The sequence below is a fragment of the Scylla paramamosain genome, chromosome 2 (genome assembly GCF_035594125.1).
Source record: "Scylla paramamosain isolate STU-SP2022 chromosome 2, ASM3559412v1, whole genome shotgun sequence".
Classification (NCBI taxonomy): Eukaryota; Metazoa; Arthropoda; class Malacostraca; order Decapoda; family Portunidae; genus Scylla; species Scylla paramamosain.
In genome coordinates this window covers 33,569,317-33,584,316 of record NC_087152.1, presented here as the reverse complement: position 1 = coordinate 33,584,316, position 15,000 = coordinate 33,569,317, and the positions used below count along the sequence as shown (strand labels likewise).

The following is a 15,000-nucleotide window of genomic DNA, read 5'->3' as shown; positions in this document are numbered from 1 at the left end:
AAAAAAACAAAAAAAACTCATCTTAGGTCTCGCCTTTCATCCTTCACTGCTGACCTCCTCCTCCTCCTCCTCCTCTTCCTCCTCCTCCTTCCTCCTCCTCTTCCTCCTGACCTTATATCCTCCTTTTACGTCCTCTTTTAAACCTTTATTCCAGTCACGCTATTGGGTGTTATCGTCTCCTTCTCCTCCTCTTAACTCTATCTCCCTCTTTCCTCCCACTGCTCTCTTTTCCATTCCCAATTCTTTTCCTTCTCCAGTGAGAGCCGCCACCTTCCCTACATACCTACCTACTCCCATAGTTTTAAGGCTTGAGAGTTTTCACATTTTCTTGTGGAAGGGGAGAGAGAGAGAGAGAGAGAGAGAGAGAGAGAGAGAGAGAGAGAGAGAGAGAGAGAGAGAGAGAGAGAGAGAGAGAGAGAGAGAGAGAGGAGAATTAGGCATAAACTGACAATTAAGCAATGAGAAAAAGCAATATTTCACTGAATTATACATAAACTTTTCCACTTCCATCCACTTCCCTTCCCTACTCTCCCCTTCCCTCCCTTCCCTACTCTTCCCTTTCCTCCTTTCCCTTACTCTTCCTTTCCCTCCCTTCCCCTCCTCCTCTCTTACCCTTTCCTTGCCCTTCCCTAGATAATGAAATTCAAGGCACCGCCAATGCAACGTTAATTAAGCGTTTATTTAACGTCTACGGAATTGGCTGTTTAGCAATTAGCGCTAAACAGCTTTGTAATGAAGTGTGTGTGTGTGTGTGCGTGCGTGCGTGCGTGTGTGTGTGTGTGTGTGTGTGTGTGTGTGTGTGTGTGTGTGTGTGTGTGTGTGTGTGTGTGTGTGTGTGTGTGTGTGTGTGTGTGTGTGTGTGTGTGTGTGTGTGTGTGTGTGTGTGTGTGTGTGTGTGTGTTGCACTAATGCTAACACCGCAAGAAGGGAACTATAGAGAAGGAAGGAGGGAGGGATCGAAGGAAGGGGGGATAGGTACGGGCGGTCATGGGGTAAGGAGAGAGGGAACTGAAATGAAGAATAGCTCGGTTTATGTGAATAGCTGAGAGACACGAAAAGGGTGAGAGGAAAGTTTATAGAGAATGGAGGGGAGAGGGTGACTGGAAAGCAATGAGGGAGGGAAGGGAAGGAAGAAGTCTCTTTCTTTCAAGATAAAATCAAATATTGCCATGAAGAAATTTTACATAATAACGGACTACAAAATCTATTAGGTATAAGGAAGGACACAATCTGTTATGACAATAGATACAAAAAATAGTATTGTGGTGAATAAACAAATCAAGGACATTAAAATAATCAATCATGAGACGATTATTATGAGATTTACGATTGTCTTCTCACATCTATGAGTGACATCCAAGAGCATGATTGTAAGTCGCTTTATTTTTGTCGGTGACTTGAATACTCATCACCAGGACTGGGTGAACTCTGTTACTGCAACTGATCGCCAGTGTGTTGCAGCATTGGACTTCACTAACTTATCAGGTTGTGTGCAACTTATCAATGAACCAGACTTGGAAATCGTCTGGACTTGCTTTTAACTGATGTACCTGGTTTAGCTGACTCAGCAGTTAGACCACCTCTAGGTAGCTCTGACCAATCAGTAGTCACTTTTAGCTTGAAACTAAATTTTAAGGTACCAAATACCCATATTGCTCGTAAGGTCTACATAAAGTCGCAGGTCGACTTAACTGGTGTCATTCGTGACTTTGATAATATTCGGTGGAACAGTATATTCAATTCTTCAAATGCCATTGACAAATTGAACACTGCACTTATCAGTATTATTAACCATAGAATTCCTACTAAAACCATCAGGAGTAGATTCAAAGACAAGGCATGGTTTAATGATGAATGTATGAATGCAAACCATGATAAAATGCCTATCAGCTCTGGTCTCTTAATAGATCCCAAATCTTATGGGAAAAACTACGTGAGGCTTCTAAAGGATTCAATTGAATTACTGTTTGCGATTTCTGAAGGAAATTTATTCCATATATTTACAATGCGATTAAAGGAGAAAAAAGCTTCGCCTCCAGGGATTTAGCACAAGCCTTTGAGTATAATCTTGAATCCATTATTTCGTGTCTGGTTAGAATGATCAATAATAAAATAGTGATTAACATCAAGGTTGCTATATCCTTTGAAAACTTCGAACACTTCAATTAAGTTTCCTCTTATCATGCGTTTCGTTAAACTAAATAGTCCTTCCAGTCGTTCCACCAGTGAATTATACAAGGAAAGTATGACTTTTTCTGATTTAAATTCAGAGGTTCTTCCAATGAGCCTTACTAATTTATTCGCTGTCTTTAGTGTTTCTGTGGAGTGCTGACCCAGTTTTAGATCTTTTGACACTATAACACCAAAATATTTTTGTCTTTTTCAGCGCCTGACAGTGGCATATTACTCATTACATATCTCCCTTGAACATTATTGCTCCCGATATGGGGAACTTTACACTTTTATATATTGAATCTCCCCTGCCATTTTTTCTGTGCAGCTTGGTAGTTTATTGAGGTCTGTAGTTCGTGCCATGAGACGTTGACGTTACTTTACCTATTATTTTGGTGCCGTCTGCGAATTTTCTTATTTTACAATTGCTTTCTTCATCAGTATCATTAATGTATATTATAAAAAGTACCAGCCCAAATATAGAGCCCTGAGGAAAAACGCTATTTACATTATACCAATCTCTTTTCCGTTTATTACAACACGTTGTTTTCTTTCAGAGAATCAGTCTCCAAACCATTTCAGGGTGTTTCCAGCTACGGAGAACAGAGTCAAAAGCTTTCTGGAAACCTAAGTAAATAATATCAACTGCTTTTGTTTCGTCATACGAGTCAAGCACTTCATAAAAGAAGTCTAGTAGGTTTTTCAAACAGGAATGTTTGTTTCTGAAACCGTGTTGTGCAGAGGAGGAGGAGGAGGAGGAGGAGGAGAAGGATCAGTAAGAGGACGAGGAGGAGGAGGAGGAGGAGGAAGAGGAATATAAAGAAAAGAACAGACAGCAACAGCCCTACTGGGCCTAAAGAGGCTGTCTGTGTGACGGTGCTACCACTACATATTCTATGAATTAAAGGCTAAAGGACAACAAGGTTTAAGGAAAAAAGCAAGAGAGCACAGAGGGAGAAAGTTATAGAATGTGATAGGTGAGGTTAAAAGAAAGACATGCTGCTCTATAGAGTAAAAAATAAAAAAAAAGAAAATAAAAGAATTTATGAAGGAGCGAAGTACGTTATTTGAGGGATTGATGCAAGGTGTTTGTTTAACCTATGTCTAAAAATTTCTATCGTGTTATTATCTACTACATATGCTGGGAGAGAGTAGTTTCAAACATTTATAACTCTATTAAAGAAATAGTGTTTAACTTCATCTGATCGGAAACGTTTACCTGTTATCTTATTACCGTTATTTTGAGTGGTCCTGGTTCTCTCAATGATTAGATAGTTGTTTATGTTTACGTTGTCAAGGCCACGAAACATTTTAAATATCTCTATTGAGTCCCCTCGCATCCCTCGCTTCTCTGGACTGAACAAGTTGGGCTCCCTCAAACGCTCTGCATATGGTTTCGCAGTCGTAGGATAATTTTGATAAATTTTCTTTGTAGTTTCTCCAGTTTTCCTGTAATAGGGTGACCAGAACTAAACGCAGTATTCAAGATGAGGTCGGACAAGCACATTAAATAAAGTGAGAATTACACTTCCTGACTTGAATTCAAAGGTTCCATCAATAAACCCAACCAATTTATTTACTGTTTTAACTACTTCCGAGCAGTATTTACTCGATTTGAGGTCTGAGGTAACCGTTACACCTAAGTCTTTCTCTTCGTTAACCTTGACAAGCTCAGAGTCGTTGACTGAGTAATTTACACGATCATTATTACTACCTATGTGCAACACTTTGTAATTATCAACACTGGATCTCATCTGCCACTTACCTGAACAAGTGACTAAGCGGTTGAGGTCTGATTGTAATATCCTTTTTGTCATCTGTTGTAACTGCTTTATTTACTATTTTAGTATCACCAGCGAACTTAGATAATTTACAGGTGAGGCCCTCATCGATATCGTCAACGTAGATGAAAATAACAGGACCGAGTACAGATCCCTGTGGTACACCGCTTAAAGCTTTTCGCCAGTTTGAAGATTTACCATTTATAACGACATATTGCTTTCTCTCAGAGAGCCAGTCTTCGAACTATTTGAGAATTTTGCTGTCTATACCATGTGATTTTAATTAACTTAGTGGATGCTTATGGAGAACTTTGTCAAGCGTTTTTTTGAAAGTCCCGATAATCTACATTCACTGCCTTTGTCTCGTCGTACAAGGTGAAAACGTCGTTAAAAGAAGTCGAATTGGTTTGCTAAACATGAGCGTGTTTCGAAAACCGTGCTGTGAGTCACTGACTAGATCGTTTACTTCTAAAAAGTTCACTAAATTCTTGCGAATTACAATTTCCATTAATTTACACACTACAGATGTAAGGCCCATGAGTCTATAGTTACTCGGGAGTGATTTGTCGCCTTTCTTATGTATGGGGGTAACGTTAGCTAACTTCCAATCGCTGGGAACCTTACCGGAGTAAAGTTATTCGGTGAAAAGCATTAAAAGAGATTTACAAATATGAGAATTTGTTTCTTTCAAGATGCGTGGTGCAATACAGTCTGACCGGGGGTTTTTGTTAGCTTTCATTTTGTCGATTACTTCAGTTATAATTATCTCATATTCACGAAGGTCACAGACACTTAGAGGAGTTTCATTACAAAGCATAGAGGCCGGTTCAGGAGTTTTATGAATGTTCTCTTCTGTGAAAACTGAGACAAAATAATCATTTAGTACGTCAGCAATCTGAATCTTTTTCGGTGGCAATATTACCGTTATCTAGGTAGATCGGGCTGATGTGTGATGTTATCACTTATTTTATTCTGCACATATCTATAAAATCACTTGGGGTTAGATTTATTGACGCTTGCAATATATATTTCTATTTTTTTTTCTTTTTCTGTTTAATGAGCTTCTTTGATTCACGCAGAAGTCTATCATACTCAAGTTTATCTACTTCGTTTTGAGTTGACGAATATTTACGGTAGACACGATTTTTGTGTAATAGTCGTGACTCAGTGTAATTATTCCATCATTTGGGCTTGCTGTTCTTACGTGAACGTCTTTAGCGCATTGGAGGAGGAGGAGGAAGAGGAAGAGGAGATGGTGGTGGAGGAGGAAGAGTAATACAAAGGATAAAGAAAAACTAACAAATGTGTGCGTCTATGATAAAAAATATTTGCTGGGCTATATACTATACTGATGTGGTTAACTACGTGTAGAAAAGGAGAGAGCCCTACTTCACGTCATCCACCGCTCCCTCCAGCAAAACGCCGGCAGGGAACACTTAAAAGAGAACTCCGTTTCCTTTGTTGAAGGAATATTTTATAGTAGAAGTAGAAATTACAGTTCCAGTCTTAATTGTAGTAGTAGTAGTAGTAGTAGTAGTAGTAGTAGTAGTAGTAGTAGTTGTTGTTGTTGTTGTTGTTGTTGTTGTTGTTGTTGTTGTTGTTGTTGTTGTTGTTGTTGTTGTTGTTGTTGTTGTTGTTGTTGTTGTTGTTGTTGTTGTTGTTGTTGGTGGTGGTGGTGGTGGTGGTGGTGGTGGTGGTGGTGGTGGTGGTGGTGGTTGAGGAGGAGGAGGAGGAGGAGGAGGAGGAGGAGGAGGAGGAGGAGGAGGAGGAGGGAAAAAAAAAGAAGACAAGGAACAGATGAAGAAGAGAAGTCAGATATTTCATGGATGGCTGTTTGTTATTCATGCTTGCCCTCTTGATCTTCACGACGCACACAGTTGTTTGGATCTTTGGATGAAGGCTTTCATGACGTTAATACAAATAGTCTGCCTCGTGGTTGCTGTGGCAGGAGAAATGAATGCGATGTTTGCAGAGACAACAACAAAAAAGGAAAGCAGAGTGAAATGAATGACAATAAACTATCTGAAAATAAAATGCTTAATACAATATAAATTAAACCGACAATTACATATGTATAGAAAAGATAACATTAGCGAGGATTGCTTCTCAATTCAAGAGATGATGACAAAAAAAGAACGCAAATAGAAATGTAAATGTAAAAATGTAGAAAAAAAATGTAAAATGTAAAAATAAAAAGAAAGAAAAAGAAACGATAAAGTACATGAAGGTTTTAAAAATGGAATAAATTACTAATAAATATTCGTGAATCATAAAAAAAAAAAGTACACGTGCGAAACATAAACATGAAAATAGATAACAACATAAAACATAAAAAAAAATAATGTATATGGTCAAAAATATATATGAGAGACAAAGAACTTAAAAAAAAAAAAAACATATCAAGACTTGCTTAACTTTAGACTCGCTTCATAAAACGCTAAATAGGCAAATAAGGATAAGCGAGAAGACCTCCTTTTACAACCACACCGCTGGCCCCACTTCAAACGCCGAGAGAGAGAGAGAGAGAGAGAGAGAGAGAGAGAGAGAGAGAGAGAGAGAGAGAGAGAGAGAGAGAGAGAGAGAGAGAGAGAGGAAAAAAAGAATTACGGCAAACAGCGTTGTTAATAGGTCATCTAGGTCCACAAAATACACCTGAGTTTTGGTTGGGGATTTTCTTGCTCAGGAGGTTCCATGGGCCAGGCTGGGTGCAGTTGCTGACGAGGAATGAGGATGAGAGAGAGAGAGAAAGTATTTATATAATGTCACTACTAAGAGCATATGCAAATCAACGTAAAAGCAAATGGACATAAAAAGAAGTCTTAAAAAAAAAGGGGGCAAACATTCGCTGGAGACACTAGAAAAATTATGACAAGGAAGACCAACAGCAGGGAGAGGAATAAAAATAAGTGAAAAAAAAAGAGAGGGGGAGGAGGAGGAGGAGGAGGAGGAGGAGGAGGAGGAGCTGGTGGTGGTGGTGGTGGTGGTGGTGGTGGTGGTGTGGTGGAGAGGAGAAAGAAAAGGAAGATGAACAACAAAAACAACAACAACAACAACAACAACAACAACAACAACAACAGCAACAGCAACAACAACAACAAACATTATCATGCTTATCGTCATGAAGAAGAAGAAGAAGAAAAAAAAAAAAAGGAGAAGGAGAAGAAGGAGGAGAAGGAGGAAGAGGAGCAGAAGAAGAAGAAGAAGGAAAGAAATATTAATAGCACTATAATTAGGAAATCAGGAAACAAAAAAGAAACGAAGTAAGATAAAATAAATGTTTTTATCACTAATTAAAAACGAGACTCAAAATTCAGTTGCAGTTAAGGTAGGCCAAGTAATTAACGGATGAACTGAAGGATGCGCAAAAGAATAAGGAGTAAAAATAGAATGGAAAAGAGAAGGAGGACTATACCATTGGTGTGAGAGAGAGAGAGAGAGAGAGAGAGAGAGAGAGAGAGAGAGAGAGAGAGAGAGAGAGAGAGAGAGAGAGAGAGAGATTCACAGAAAGAAAACCAACAATGATAAAATCTAGGGGAAGGCTAGTCCAGTAAGTGAAAACACTACATAAGAAAATATAGAAACACCGAGACAAATACTTGAGAGAAAATTACTGGTGACAACTGCGTCATCTGCATTGGAACGGTAAACAGAAAAGTGAAGCCCTAATGAGCAAAATCCAAGATAGATTTTTGTTTGATAAATGTCTAATTATTCAGCATTTTACGAGACAGGGACAGACAACTTTTTTTTTTTTATAAATCAATGAAAATGCTGAGAAATCTACTAGAAATGAACAACATTATAAAACACGATTTCGTCTTAGAGAAGCAGCTCTTCACTGCAAAACAATAGAAAATATCCATTATTCCTGCCAAACTTTTTTGCCCCACAATAGCTAAATTTCACCATTTTTCCAGATGCTGTTACAGAGAACTTCTTTGCTCTTGTCTTGATGAATTGACCACATATGTAGCAGAATGTATCTGGAGAATGACTGCAGCCACTTGATGCCATTTTCACCTTTCGTGATGTGTCTTCTCAGGCAGCCAAATCAGAACGAATCGGTGGTCTGCAAGCTCCTACTTTTATATTGTCAAGCAGTACTTTAGAATATTCCTAGTCTTTCTAGAATGTGTTCCAGAATGTTCTCAATCTTTCTAGAATATTCCTGAACCTATTTTAGAATAATCTGAATTATTCTGGAAATTTTTTGTGGATTCTAGAACATTCTTGATACTTCTGTATGTTTATACTGTATTCTAAGAAGTTACAGAATATTCTGTAAATGTTTACATTGAGTAGAATCTTCTAAAATGTTCTAGAAACTTCTAAAAGTATCTGGTAGAACATTCTGGAAAGTTTGAGAAGATTTCTGAAAATGTAGGCAAATTCTTCTAAATATGAGAAATTTCTTGCTAGATCTGGTCAGTTCAAGAATGATCTTATTAAAACCAAAAAAATGTAAATTCATTGTTCTAACCACAAAAGAACTTTTTTTCCGTTTTTGTTTAGATGGAAATAACTGGAAGATTATCGTTTGGGATCAATGACAAGACAAAAGTGAAATCTTGTTATAATGTAATTAGGAATATGATTAATAGTGAATAATTACAAAGTGAAAACGGTAAAGGGGGAAATGTATTAGTGATGTGTAGGGGTCACTGAACGCGTTGTTCCAGTTGGCTCGCTGTATATTCCTTTATTCCGAAGATCTGATCAAGTATTACCAGTCACACCCGCCACTCATTCAAACACACTAGTGAATTATTTCCCACAAGAAATGTATCTAGCGCACAATCATGGCGCCCCGTAAATGTTGACGTTGACATGTTTTATTCAGGTGTGGGTTAAAATACCTATCATATAATATAGTGGCGGCCTTGTGGACTGAATCTATGTGAGCAAAGTCACCATGGAACCAACACAAATATACCGCATTGTAAATTATACACATTCTGCACACATCACATTCCTCAGTATGTCAGAGAGAGGCATCTTAGGAGAGGTTCGCGCCATGTCGAAAGATGGAGGTGCAAAAATAACACCAAACGAGGCTCTCCTGTTTGGGTGTGATGAAAGATTAATGAGGAAATGCTCCCATGCAAGAGGGAGTTTTACGCAGGAATGGTAAATGATGGGAATACCTGGTTAACTCAGGAGATTAATTGGTCTGTGCGGAATCTAAAATTCACCTTCCCTTCATATACTTTCTTTACGAGTACATTAATATTTTCACATCGTCCAGTATCACCTATCTTTTTCTGCATGAATTACAGTACTGTTGATCTACATACGGCATATACATATGTTATACTCATATGCCCATTTAACTCTTCAATCTATTCACTCTTACTATTCCTAAGAATAATCTGCTTAGGTTAGTTTCGTTGCGTACGGATGGAGTTTCTGCGCTGCGCTATAATAGGATGCCCTACACGTAGAGCTCTGAGGAATTTGGAGTAAAATGTCCATCTAATGCATTGGTTTCCTAAGAGTAATTTAATTACCCAGAAGTGGGTATTCTGGATAATTTGAGTGAGTAATAATGGAAGGCTGAGAAGGCTGAGGACGTGTGTATGTATATGTATGTGTACGATAATGTTTAGTTTGTGTGTGAGAGAAGAAAAAGAGAGGAAAACGGACGTGTCTCATACAAGGAAGTTTAATAAATCTTTATTAAATCTCCTTGGTCTCACGTGACAAGCGGCGAGCAGTGGGCTGCTGGGCACGGCAGTGAGCCACCGAGACAGAGGACAGAGGGTCTTTATGAAATTACTGAGTATGGTTCTGTACAAGGCACTGATGTTAGAGTAGGCAGTGTGAATCATTGTAATTTCACTTTGAAAATCTGAAATGTTAAAATGCATAGAATTTTACTCAATGTCAATTCGTACCAGTCTAGCTTAACGTCGTAACAACGTACCGGTACCAGCAAAAGTACTCTCATACCGCCGTTGGGACCCTGCTCACGGTTCCCGGTCAGGAGGTAATGTGTAACGCCACGCGCCACGCTGAGTCATTATTGTCCTGACGTGAACAGACTGCCAAGATCAAGGACTGTGCTCCTGTGACCGTCCTGGTCTGACTGCGTCAGGGCATTCCCCGTCCCGCTGGGCACAGCCACGACGGACCCACAAACACAGGTGTTTCAGGCTGCCGGGCGTCCTGAGGGCGCGGCGCAGCAACACATTCAGAACTAACCCAGTAAATTATAGAGAATTGGGACTTTGGGATTTATATTACAATACCTTAAAATTTACTAATAAAAAAATAGTTGTCAACTTTGCCTGAGATGCCCGACGCCGGTGGCTCCGCTGACAGTGACTGGCTGACTCATAGAGTGATGGCCTTCAGCGGTCTGCCGCCGTTCCTCACGTCAGTCTCTCTACAAAGCCCATTAAAGGTGTGTGTGTGTGTGTGTGTGTGTGTGTGTGTGTTTGAATGTGTAGGTGATAAGAATTTTAGGATAAATGTGGATAAGACTTACCTTGCTCAACTGCAATAATGTAGTATTAAAATTCATTTTTGATGCTACGAGTATTTATGTTTTATCAAATACTACTGTACTTACATCTGATGATGTGGGTAACACAAACTTGGAGAAGTCAGTGAACAGGTAATGCAGTGAAAAAGGTTAGGGACCACTGATCTAGTGACCAGGGAGGCAGTCAGCCAGCCTGAGTTATGATGTGCATGGAGAATCAGTCGGAACATGCGTGGAGAACACTGAAAGAAGAGGTCAGCAAGACCTATACTATCGGCCCAGGTGATAGTTTGACCCATAGCTGCGTGAACACGGACAAGATTATTACTGTGTGTGTGTGTGTGTGTGTGTGTGTGTGTGTGTGTGTGTGTGTGTGTGTGTGTGTGTGTGTGTGTGTGTTGACCGGGGGCAGGGGGGGGATGAGATGTTCGTGCACGTGAAAAGCTACTTCCACCTGGAGCGGTGTTATCTGTCAACCTTTATCAGCCTGGGGGTCGAGCCTTCCGCAGTGTTTACTCTGGTAACTGGGGGAGGACTGATAACAAAGGCCTTTGAGAACAGCACGTGTGGACTGATTTTTAACAGCTCGGTGGTGTTTGGTAAGGAGAAGCAAGGACTAATTTGAAGATCAAATTGTGCAGTAGACTCGTGAGAGGGAGAGGAGAAGAGAGGAACACCTCAAAAGATAGATTATTTAAGAAACCGTTGCATTACGCTGCGATTGGGAAAGTCGAGAAAAAGGAGAATTTGAATTAAATTATATGAAAATAAACACTGTGGCTTAACAGACACACAGCTGCCGATTGATCAGATTCAGAAAGTGGTGAGCTTCCTGACCCAATTCGGAATTTCCAATTCCACCATTAAATGACAATTTTTCAGCCATTTCCATGTCTTGTAGATAAAGATCACCCAAATGGCGCTATTAACCTTATCTTTTGAGTCCAATTTGGCTCCAGGACTACGAGGGTACACTGATAATTTTAATTTGTTGCGTCAAGTATTCCCAGGAATAAACTTAATAATTTCAGTTGCACTAAAATACTTTAAACATATTAAACACTTTAAACATTTATTATGTTTGTTCTACAAAACAATACATTAGATATAATAATTAAAGTGGACAAACAGCCCTTAACAAGACAAAGCTTTTTTGGGTAAAGCAGAAAAGAAATCTATATAATAAATCAAGCATAAGGCAATAGACGAACAATAAAAAAGACGTAAATTAAAATTATAAAAAAAGAGTACACAGAATATAATTAAACATATGTAATCATAGCTACACAATTTAAAATTAAAATCTAAAATGTTGAAAACATGAGAAATTTATATTTGTGTAAGAATTTTTTACTAAAACAAGATAAAAGAAAAGAAAATCGTAGACATATGTATTATCAGTAAGGAAACATGCGTTATGGTAAAATCGAAACAAACTCTTGTAATATTCGTGTTTATATGACGCACGAAAACTGAAATTTAATTTATATTAGAAGTATGAGATTAGTGAAAAAAAAAAAAAGATATTTCTCATATTTGGTTTTAAAGTGTATGAGTTTGTGTAACTCTTTTATCTGGATTGGTATTTCATTCCACACTTTAGGTCCTAGATACATTAAAGAGTGTATGTGCAGAGTTAATTTATGGTTGGGTATTTGCAAGGAACATTTATTACGGGTACAGTAACCATGGATTGGCCGAGCATTATTGCTGATTAAGTCTTTAGGTTTGAATATATATATATATATATATATATATATATATATATATATATATATATATATATATATATATATATATATATATATATATATATATATATATATAAGATGCAATGTTGAGTTTTGTTAGATCTTTCATATTTAGAATATCTAATGACTTGAATAATGGTGGTGTGTGTACACAACAGTCGCTATCTGTCATTGTTCTGATGAATTTTTTTTTTCTTTTCTTTTTATGTAATACGTTGAGATGTTTTAGGTGGCTGAAGTAAGTGATGAACTAAATGGTATTATAGGAATTTAAGTGTATATATATATATATATATATATATATATATATATATATATATATATATATATATATATATATATATATATATATATATATATATATATATATATATATATATATATATATATATATATATATATATATATATATATGCCTAGTATAAACATTTAAGTGCATCTGGTGGTACGTACGATTTTACTTTGAGAAGTGGAACTGTTCTGGATAATTTTAGATAGAGATTTGACAGGTGACGTTTAAAATTTAAACTTTTGTCTATAACTATTTCAAGAAACCGAAATTTATACACTTGAAGAATATTATAATTTAGGAAGCAAGATTTGAAGGTGGTTGATATGTAGTCGTAGTGCTTGTAAAAAAACATGAAATAAGTTTTGGCAGTATTTACAATTAAGCGGTTAGTTAGGCACCATTAAGAGAGTTTAGTTCGTTCAGCATTAACACGGTTGATTAAATTTGAGGAATTGTCACCAATCATGTAAAAAGTCGAATCATCTGCAAAAAAAAAAAAAAAGCTTTTTAGTGTCTGTGATATGTTACAGATGTTGATGTATAGCAAGAAGAGAATGGTACACTACCTAGAGGTACGCTTAAGTGTACTGGTTCTATGGAGGAAGGAATCTTTTTAAATACAGTGTACTGAATCCTGTTATTTAGATAGAAATTAATCGTCATAAATATAGCTACGAATCCCATAATGATACATTTTATCAACTAGAATATTGGGTTGGACATTGTCAAATGCCTTCCGAAAATCAATAAATATCGAAATGATAGATTTATTATTGTCAAGTGCATTGTATAGAGCGGATGTGTAGATATAAATGGCATCAAAAGTACTTAGTCCCGGTCTAAACCCAAACTGATTATTATTTACTATATTTGATTTATTTTAGATATGTTATTAAGCGCTTCTTAGTAGTTCGAAAATTTTAGAAGATATAGGTAAAATTGAGATTACATGATAATTAGACACATCACTTATACTAACGGGTTTATGAATTTGAATTATCTTTGCTTGCTTGAATCTATTAGAGAAACTCATCACTTTGAGACGGACGACAAATGACTATACGTGACACTTCGAATACTAATATATTGAAAGAAAATGCCACAAAACCTGCCAACAGTGGCATGGCGAACAGCGAACAGGTGCTAGAGGTACAAGCTACTTTTATAACAACGGATATACTAATATTCCTTGAGAACTCATCTTTAGGAGGAAAAGAATGACCAGATCTGGAATCAACATCATGCATTTTCGAAACATGAAAATACGAAATGGTGATTTTTTTTTTTATTTGTAACGTATTGTAATTTATCTTGGTAATTTATCAAATAAGTTTATTTGATGGAACTTTATCCAATCCTTTATTCTAAAGCAACGAACGTCACCAGTACTCTCCACCGTCCCTGGGGAGCACCGCATCACCTACACTAACCTGGCTAGTTAACAACACTAGATCAACACTCACCTCATTGTGTGGAAGGCACCGCAGGAGTGGCTGTCCTAGCCAAGGAAACGTTGCCTTGGATGGAGCGGCACCACTACGACCCGCAAGCACAGAAGGCAGGAGGCGGACCGGCTCACGTGCCTATTGTGTAAACTACGAGCCTCGCCCGCTTGTCATTCACCACCACTACCACATCGTCACCAACAACCCCGCCATCACCACAACCGTCATCACCATCGCCATTACCACCACACATCTTTCAGTACTTAAATATTTCACGTTCAACATTTCAACGCTTCACAACAACCTGTGACACGTCAACACTTCATTGGCCCTCACCATCACCTCTATAGTCCCCTCCACCTTTCACTATCGCGCCGTGCACAATTATATCTCCTACCACCATATCCATGTGCCACAGTCGTGGTAACAATCAACAAGAAGCAGAAAATCCACACGCAGCCGTGTCACACACACACACACACACACACACACACACACACACAGACTTCCGCAAACACGCCAGTCGCCGCAACCTCACAGGTTGGCTGCACTTCAGTGACGTGGTGGCGCGGGTTTGAAACTTTATTATTCTCATGTGCGATTATTTTGTAAGAAAGCTGGACCCTGTGCCCATGTTGAGCATAGGACAACTGAACATTTCTTACGATACTACGGACAGCTGGAAGAGAATGGCAAGTTCTAAACTAAAGGAACTTCGAGCTCTTACTCGGGCAGGTGACAGGCATACCAACCGTGGTGATGAACGCGCGCAGGTGGTAGCAGTGGACGGCTGTCAGAGACCACTTGTAGGAAACTTTACATTTTTTTTTACACTGAATTGAAGCCCCTTGAAATTTAAGAAAACACTGGAGGTGATTTTACTTGTCCTTAAAATAACAATCCGTGTAAGAACTCAGACGTGTATTTTTCTTCGAGTAGCAGTGATGGTGGTGCATGAACACTAATTACCTTGTTTGAGTGACGTCATCTTCCTGCTCCTCTCACTGGCTCTTTGTGGGCAGTGTGAGCAGTGTGTGCGTCTGGCAGACATCACAGCAATCTCAGCACGACTGCT

At 38.2% G+C, this 15,000-nt stretch overlaps 1 protein-coding gene and 1 long non-coding RNA gene across 2 annotated transcripts in view; one reads left to right on the top strand and one right to left on the bottom strand.

Moving 5' to 3' along the window:
- Positions 1-14,386, bottom strand: part of LOC135113829 (uncharacterized) — a 222,729-nt gene extending 208,343 nt beyond the window's left edge. The window contains exon 1 of the long non-coding RNA XR_010275086.1: positions 13,944-14,386. This is a non-coding gene — a long non-coding RNA (uncharacterized LOC135113829). The remainder of the gene's footprint in view (positions 1-13,943) is intronic.
- LOC135113827 (gonadotropin-releasing hormone receptor-like) overlaps positions 1-15,000 on the top strand; it is a 224,818-nt gene that overhangs the window by 75,784 nt on the left and 134,034 nt on the right.